We start from the raw sequence: 9,601 nt of genomic DNA on the forward strand, positions 1-9,601 counted from the left end.
ACGTGCAGCATTGGCTTAAAAACATCAAAGACACAGGGAACCCCGGGAGGAAGATGGCGGGGTACTGCTGCCTTTACAACTAATGGCACCAATCAAAATGTGCATCAATTTTCTCTGGAAACTTTCACACAAACCACAATCAAATTTTCCCCCATAGGGAAGAAAGGAACAACTCAGGAAGATGGCTGTTTAAAAAAATGGTTTTTTCCCCTTTCTTTGGACTTTGGTCCTCACATTGCCCATATTGTACCCTTTCTCTTCCACCTGAAGTATATATTTTTAAGAATTTAATTTAGAGTGGGTCCTTTGGTGTTAAACATTTTGGCCAAAAGTATATTTATTTTGATATATACATGGATGCTCGTGGCAGCATTGTTCACAAGAGGAAATCTTGGACTGGCCTCTGGACCAAAGCGGCTTTCCTTCTATGGTCTCCTTCCTGGCTTCCTGGTTTGGTGTGATCTTTGCCAAAACATATGGGATGTTTCATAATATTAGATAATTGCTATTCATTTTATTAGTAATTATAATGTTATGGTGGTTATTTGGGCGGTCAAGTGTCATAATGTCAAGCAAATTACTTTCAAATGTTTAACTGTTGCTGGATCCAGAAGTGGTGGGTAAACTTATGGTCATTATACTATACAATCTTAAAAAAAAAAATACTATACAATCTTATGTATGCATGTTTGAAAATTTTTATAATATAAGCTAGGAAATGTTCATGTGATAATTCATGTGTTCATGCTTTTAAGGTTTCTAATAGATGTATATATACATATTATATTTATAGAGAGAATAGATCAAAGAAAATAACAGGGAAGCCATATATCTGGTATTAGAGAAGATTAGGCTTAGGCTAAACATCCTGCTGAAAACAATAAAAAGTCATGTAAATATAGATTTGGATATGTGCATATGTATGATATTTAATATGTGCATGTGTATTATACATAATGTGAACGTATATACTAAATAATATGTACGTGTGTTATTTATGTGCATATAATATGCAAATATCATATATAATATACATACACGAATATATATTATTAGCTTAAATCTAATTAATCTACCATAATACCAGAAATGCAGCTTCTTTTTTATTTTCTATTTTTAAAATATTTTTATTAGCACGTTGTCCACGTCATACATTTCAACAATTCAATCACATCAAGAAGAGTTGTACAATTGTCATCATATTCAATTCTAGAACATTTTCTTCTTCCTTGTAGTTGTTATTTATGTAATTATTATTTTCTAATTGTAAAAATATGCACAACAGAACATTCTCCAATTCCACTTCTACTTGATAATTCATTGTCATTTATTATACTTTTCGTTCTGTACAGTCCACTGATATTTTCTTCCAAATTAGTCTACAACCATTGACATAAACTCACTCTATGCAACAACGTTTTCCCCTTCACCTTTGGTAACCACTGGTCAAGTTTGGTTTATTTTACCTCTCTCTATATTTTTTAATTTATTCTACTCATTTATTTCCTAGAGAAAATGCTTATTTCCTTAGTTTTAGCCTTTTTGTTATCCAATATATGCATTTAAGGCTACACATTTCCCTTTAATAATTGCTCCATCTGTATCTCACGTGTTATTACCTTATACTTTCACTATTATATATTCCAAACTGAATTTCATTTTAGAAGTAATCAACAAGGCAAGAGGTTGGTTCTTCAAAAAGACTAACAAAATCAATAACCATGGAAACCCTAACAAAGGAAAAGAATGAGAAAAATCAAATTCTATGAATAAGAAATTAAATGGGTGACATTATAACAGAATTAAATGAGATTAATTTTACCTGACATTATTTCTTTATGCATTAGTTATTTAGAAATGTGTTGAAAATTTCCAAATATAAAAATGAATATTCTTCATTTGTTAGACAGTGGTTTTTATGACTAGTTCAACAAACATGTTCATTCTTCAAACCTTTATATGTGTTTCTAATTCCTTGTAGGCAACGCCATAATTGAGAGAAGAGTACTTTTTTTAAGGTTTTGTTATTGTCTAGAACTCGTGGGATCCTCTCAGGTTCTATCTCCTTTTAACCACAGGGGCACTGGTAGATCTTCTCGGAGAAATGGCTGTTCAAGTCCTTTGCCAAATTTTTAATTGGATTTTTTTGGGTCATTTTACTCTTGAATAGAGAACTTCTTTATATATTCTGGTTACTGATTTATGGTTTCCAAATATTTTTTCCTATTCTACTGGATATCTTTTCGTTTTTGTTTTTTTACATTGAATGTATGAAAGTTTGTTTTTAAAATAAAGTTGAGGTGTTTTGGGTTTTATTGTTTGGATGTTTGATAGTAATTTGGGGAAAGTTTACGGAACAAACTAGTTTCCCATTTGAACATTTCTGCACATTGTTTTGTGACATTGGTAACATTACCGCTCCCACTCCGCCCTGGTTTCCCGTCACCCCTTTCCCTGCCCCTTCTTGCCTGCCGGACACTGTTTTGGAACCAACGCTGCCCTTTTGGCCACCCATGGGTCATTGTTCAGAGACGCACATTGCTCACGGATAGTATTGTTCACTTTCTAGGCCTGTCATTTGGCTGAAAGTTGCTCTTCAGGAGAGTCCAGTCCCAAGTCTGAAGCATTTCTAAAGGCTATAGTTTCAGGGTTCCCAACCATCTCTATCAGGACAGGACTCTAATCTTTGTTATGATTTTGAATTTTTTATGTATTTTATCCCACTCGTGATCCAAGAGGTTTTTGTTTGTTTTCATAATCATTCAGCCACATTAAAGAGAGTTGTGCCATCACCACCACAATCAATTACAGAACATTTTCTTCTTTCTCTTACTCATTGCTGTTAATTCCCCATTCCTCCAAACCTTCCTGCCATGCACCCAGGTAATTATTAATGCAGTTACTGTCTCTATAGACTTGACTATCCTGGATTTTACATACAGAATGTCATACCAAAAACAACAAGATAGAATAAAATAAAGACTCGGGCAAAAAGAAAGCAGAAAGTATTAAAAGCCGAAACAACTTTAAAATGGGTCAAAAAGGAGGTTCAAATGACCGGGTGTTAAATTGTAACCTCATTATGTCTGCCATAAGCAGCTCTACAAGGCTGTCTGCTGATCGCAGGGCTTTAGTAGCAGCTGGTTTCTCTGGTCTAAAGCGAATAGAAACTGTGGTTCTGGTAGTCTGTCAGTCCTTTTGACTCAACTTTTGGGTCTTTGATTTTCTTCATTCTTCTTTGCTCAAGGAAGAGACCAATAGTTTTCATCTTCAGAACCAACTCAATGGCAGTGCAATTTTTAAAATCTCACTGATTTAAAAATCTTAGAAGACCAGTCACTACTCACCATGGTATTACACAGAACATGGTCTTTATAACTTTTGTTATGCCGATTGACCTCAATGTCCTCTGGTCTTAAGGGCTCTGAAGTCCTTAAGACCACCCAGTCCCTCAAGGAGTTTAATTATGTCTAGAAATTTGCATGCTTGCTCTTGTAGTAGGTTACTCACTGGGCTGCTAACCAAAGGCTTAGTAGTACAAAACCACCAGCTACTCCAAGGGAGAAAATGAGGCTTTCTAGTCCTATAAAGAATCACATTTTTAGAAGCCCCAAGGGTAGTTCAATTCTGTCCTAGAGTTGTGTGAGTTGGAATTGGCTCATTGACTGGGAGCACGCTCGACTCTATTATTGTTGTTGCTATGTACGACTGCGTATGCACAATAGAGGAAACACTGCCCGGGCCTCACAACTGTTCCCATGCTTGAGCCCATTGCACCCACTGTGTCAATCCATCTCGTTGAGGTCTTTACCAAGTCTGATGTCCTTCTCCAGGGACTGGTCACTCCTGATAACATGTCCATTATATGTAAGATGAAGTCACACCATCCTTGCTACTCTCAATATTCTTCTCCAACACCACAATTCAAATGCATCAATCCATCTTCAGGTCCTCTTTTTTCAATGTCGAGTTTTCACATTCATATGAAGCACTTGAAAATGCCAGGGCTTGGATCAGGTTCTCCCTTGTCCTTAAACTAACATCCTTGCTTTTCAATACTCTAAAAATGTCTGGTTATAAGGAAGGGATGATTCAACCAAGATGCAGTATAGCACTGACAAAACTCACATCATTCCTCTAGTTCCTGAACGCTTCCTTCCCACCCAACCCCCCCTACCATGACCCAGTTCTACCTTACAAGTCTAGCTAGGCTGGAGAACACACACTGGTATAGATAAGAGCTCTCACACATGGAATTCAGGACAGACAAACCCCTCAGGAACAGGAGTGGGAGCAGTGATATCAGGAGGGGAGGGGAATGGTTGAGGAGGAGGAATAGAGAGAAAGGAGGAACCCATCACAAGGTTGGATATAGAGGCCCCCCAAAGGGGCTAAATAACAGAAATGTGGGTGAAGGGAGACAATGGACAGTATATGATACAGAACAATAATATTAATATATAATTGATCAAGGATTCGTGAGGTGGAAGGGTGAGGGAAGGGTAAAAGAGGGGTTTATACCCAGGGCTCAAGTAGAAAATGTCTTGGAAATGATGATATGTACAAATATGCTTGATGTATGGAATGTTATAAGAGCCTCCAATAAAAATGATTTTTAAAATAATAAATAAATAAATAGGTCTTGTGTAGCTGATTTACTGAATGCAACACATTCTTTTATCTCTGGACTGCTGCTTCCATGAGCATTGATTGTGGGGCCAAGCACGACAAAATCCTTGACAACCTCAAGCTTTTCTCCATTTATCACCATGTTACCTATTGGTCCAGTTGTGAGGGGTTTGCTCTTCACATTGCGTTGTACTCCACATTGAGGCTACAATCCTTGATCTTCATCCGCCAGCGCTTCAGGTCCTCTTCACTTTCAGCAAGGTGGTGTCATCTGCATGTCTCCGATTACTAAGGCTCCTCCGATCTTAATGCCATTCTTCTTCATGTAGTCCAGGCTCTCGGGGGATTTACTCATACAGATTGAATGCATTTGGTGAGCGGATACAACCCTGATGCACACCTTTCTTCATTTTAAACCTTGCAGACTCCCTTGTTCCATTTTCACAACTGCCTCATGTACCATTTCTTCATGAGCACAGTGAAGTGTTCTGGAATTCTCATTCTTCTCAAAGCTATAGTTTTCAATAATCCACATGGTTGAATACCTTTGCATAGTCAATAAAACGCAATTAAATATCTGTCTGGTATTCTCTGCTTTCAGCCAAGATCCACCCTGACTGACATCAGTACTTAGATTCCTGTCAACGTACCTCAGGTGACAAATTGCTCCACTCTTGAACTTTCCACTACTTGAACAGAAAATTTTGAAAAACTTCTGCCCTGTGCTCATAACTTTGCTCGATCGTTGAACCCAAAATCCAACTTGAAAAAAACCCATCCACACTGAGAGTGAGTCACAGGCAAGTGCCTCCGGACACATGGGGGTGACGCTTCAGTTCTCAGGGTGCTCTTGTCCAGACAGCAGAGTGCTTGTGTTAGTATATGGAAACACTGATCATTGCGCCTTTTTATGCCTTGTTTACATAAAAGATTGTAACCATAGCGCCAAGGAATGTTAGTGATGCCAGCAGAAAAGCTTCGGGGAAAGTGTGAGGAGGATGATAGAACTAGAGAGAGTAAATTGCGAAATTTGCATGCGGCCGCTGCTTGTCTGATTTGACAGCTGAATTCAACATGGCTACATCATCCATATTTGGGGTGGGGGTGGGGGGATGTATAATGTAGCAAATGGTGTGAAAGCGTTAACCAGACCCCTGGATGAGGTTGAAAAGTTACTGCTAATTGGATAAATTAGAAACAACTCCATGGCTGTAGCATAGCCAAGACAGTGATTTGCAAGAAGGCTGTGATGTCATCGAAAGTGTTGCAGCAGTGAGTGCTGAGCCCAGTGGGTTCAAAGTTTGCCTGGCTCGCTTGAAACAAACAAACAAACAAACAAAGGCTGACCCAATGTATGGGGAAAGGGTGAGTGCAAATAAAGATGCAGCGGATAAATCTGGGGCGGACTTTCCTCACTACGTGGACAAATCTTTAGTGAGAAGCGATGAGACCAAGAGAAAAGACCCCAGAAAGCGCTTTGCAGGCAGTCTTTACAGGAGACCCTCTTTCCAAAAAGGAACATTTCTCCTCCTCCTCCAGTTTCTCTCCAACTCCAACTCCCAAGTCAAGGTAATGTACCGATTCAAAAAATGGTTTTAAAATTTTATTTCCTATATAGTTTTGATATTTACCATACTATGTTTATTGTTTTGATGTTTGGGGGGTATTTCCAGGGCTGTTAACTTTGTTTTAAAGTCGTAGGAAAATGAATTTATAAGTGTAATTTGTGGACCGCAGAATTTTTATTAAAAGATCATTTTATTGGTAGCTCTTACAATTCTTATTATAATCCATACATCAGTGTACAAGGCATCTTTATACATATGTTGCCATCATTGTTTACTAGACAATTAGTTTCTACTGAGCCCTTGATACCAGCTATTTTTCCCTCCTCCCACCCCACCTTCGTGACCCCTTGATAGAGTATAAATTATTTTCCTATCTCACACCGACCACGGTCTCCCTTCTCCCATGGTTTCTGTTGTTCTTCCCCCTGGAGGGTTGCGTGTGGTTTTGTGTTGATCACTACAATCAGTTCCCCCCTCCATCCCTCCCTCCCTTCTCCCTGCCCTTCTGGATCGCTATTCCCGTTCCTGCTCCTGGATTCCGTGTCTTGAGCTCTTTTCTCTTATCTACACCTGTGCGCATGCTCCTGTCTAGTCCGAAGTGAGAGGCAGCACTGGGGTCATGGTAGTGAGGGGTGAGGAAGCCTCAAGGAGCCAGAGGAATATTGTTTCTTGGTGCTTTACTGCTGTTTGATTCATCCCTTCCCTGTGACCCCTCTGTGGGGGTATGTTCCATTGTCTACAGTTGGGCTTTGGGTCTCTGCTCCGAGGCCCCTCATTCTCAACAATATGCTTTTGTTTGTTAAGGGTCTTCTGATGCCTGTTACCCAATCCCGATGACACCTCGTGCTCACACAGGCCGGTGTGCTTCTTCCATGGGGGCTTGTTGCTTCTCTGCTGGATGGCTGCTTGTTTCGCTTAAGTCTTTCAGACCCCAGACGCTCTGTTTTAATAGCTGAGCACCATCTGCTTTCAGAAATAATTATTTGCTCTTTCATTTTTTTCTTATGGGAAAAATATGTTCAGTTCAAACAGGAATTTCAAATTAATTGAGTTCAACAACTGAGGTTTTAGAGAATCATCCTGGGCTATTTTTAACTAATAATTTGCTCACTTTTTAACTTGTTTCATTACATCATTCCTCTTTTTCAGGTAGACACTTTTCTAATAAAAAGATAATGTAGGTACAGTGATAGTTACTCAGCTCAAAAGTGTTTGATTAAAACCAGAACATTGTGATTACTTCTAGGCCTTTTGGCGAAGATCAAGTGTAAAAACAGAACACTGCTGGCAATTAAACCTCAAAGTCAGAGGTTCCTATGTAAGCTGCCTGACACATAATTTCCATGCTTAGGTTTCTGAGACATAAGGCAAAGAAGATTCTATTATTCAAAAGGAATAATATACTCTGTCCATAAAACTGTGCCCTTGAGCCCCACCAGCCTACCTCACTCTGGAGTCTAGTTGTGACTGCTTGTTGAAGACTGAGCCCAAGTTATTGTGCACTACCAGAAACAATGTGCAACTAAAATTTTAATCAGTATAGTACTTCTTAAGGTATACCCAATGACATTCTGATAAAAATTTGAAAGTGTTAGGACATTTAGTGGGTTCTGTGCTAATAACTCACTCATTCATTTTATCTGAAGCTAAAAATACTAAGGCTTCCCTTTTGATCATTTCAAAGTTGTTTCATTTTACACAGGGAATCTAGGGCGGGTGATCCCTTCAGGACCAGTGGTGTGAGTCACGATACTGGGAGGGCATAGGGAGGGTGGGTTGGAAAGGGGGAACCGATTACAAGGATCTACATATAACCTCCTCCCTGGGGGACGAACAGAAAAGTGGGTGAAGGGAGACGTTGGACAGTGTAAGATATGACAAAATAATAATTTATAAATTATCAAGGGTTCATGAGGGAAGGGGAAGTGGGAAGGGAGAGGAAAAATGAGGAGCTGATGTCAGGGGCTTAGGTGGAGAGCAAATGCTTTCAGAATGTTGAAGGCAATGAATGTAGAAATATGCTTTACATAATTTATGTATAGATTGTGATAAATGATTTTTTCAGTTGTTTCATTTTAAAAAAGAAAAATAAATGAAGGGAAATACACGTGGATTAAGCTTCTGGTGAATCCTATCTGACCATAGGCTAGGGATGTGATAGCTCTGCTACCATGCTTAATGCATTTGTAAGTGGATTACTGCAGATGCACTTATGTTAAAATTTAACCTTATCATTTGATCTTTTGACCCACTTTTAATTTGTGTTAATTTTTAATATTTTCTACTTTGTTTGATTAAAGTTTTTTTTAACTTTGTTATTGTTGCTAGTTTTTGGTATCTACAGAAATAACTGTCAAGCTTTTGAGGGGTCTGGCAGGGGAGGTTGGGGGTAAATGGGGAGCTAATAAGTATAAGGAAAAAGGAAAATGTTCTAAAATTGATTGAGGTAATGATTGTACAACTCGAGATAGGACTGAACTATTTAACTGTATGATATGTGGATTATGTACCAATAAAACCAGTTTTGTTTTTTGTTAATGTTTATTAGGGGATCATACAACTTTTATCACAATCCCTACATACGTCAATTTTGTACGTCATTTGTACATTCATTGCCCTCATCCTCCTCAAAACATTTGCTTTCCACTTAAGCCCTTGGCATCAGGTCCTCATTTTTCCCCTCCCTCTCCCCACTCCCTCATGAGCCCTTGATAATTTGTTATTTTGTCATATCTTGCCCTGTCTGACATCTCCCTTCACCCACTTTTCTGTTGTCCGTCCCCCAGGGAGGAGGTCACATGTAGATGCTTGCAATCAGTTCCCTCTTTCCAACCCACTTTCCCTCCACCCTCCCAGTATCGCCCCTCACACCCCTGGTCCTAAAGGTATAATCTGTCCTGGATTCCCTGTGTTTCCAGTTCCTACCTGTACCAGTGTACATACTCTGGTCTAGCCAGACTTGCAAGGTAGAATTCAGATGAAAGTGGTGTGTGTGTGGGGGGGGGTGCATTTAGGAACTAGAGGAAAGTTGTATTTTTCATTGATGCTACATTGCACCTTGACTGGTTCATCTCCCCTCGACTCCTCTGCCAGGGGATCTCCAGTGGCCGAAAAATGGGCTTTGGGTCTCCACTCTACACTCCCCCCTCCATCACTATGGTAAGATATTTTTGTCCTGATGCCTTATATCTGATCCCTTTGGCACCTCGTGATCGCACAGGCTGGTATGCTGCTTCCATGTGGGCTTTGTTGCTTCTGAGCTAGATGGCCGCTTGTTTACCTTCAAGTCTTTAAGACCCCAGACGCTATACTTTTTGATAGCCGGGCACCATCAGCTTTCTTCATCAAATCCGATTTTGTTTTTGTTAATAAGAAAACTTGACTTTAACAAATCAATGGTAAGC

Source organism: Tenrec ecaudatus, chromosome 9 (genome assembly GCF_050624435.1).
Source record: "Tenrec ecaudatus isolate mTenEca1 chromosome 9, mTenEca1.hap1, whole genome shotgun sequence".
NCBI lineage: Eukaryota > Metazoa > Chordata > Mammalia > Afrosoricida > Tenrecidae > Tenrec > Tenrec ecaudatus.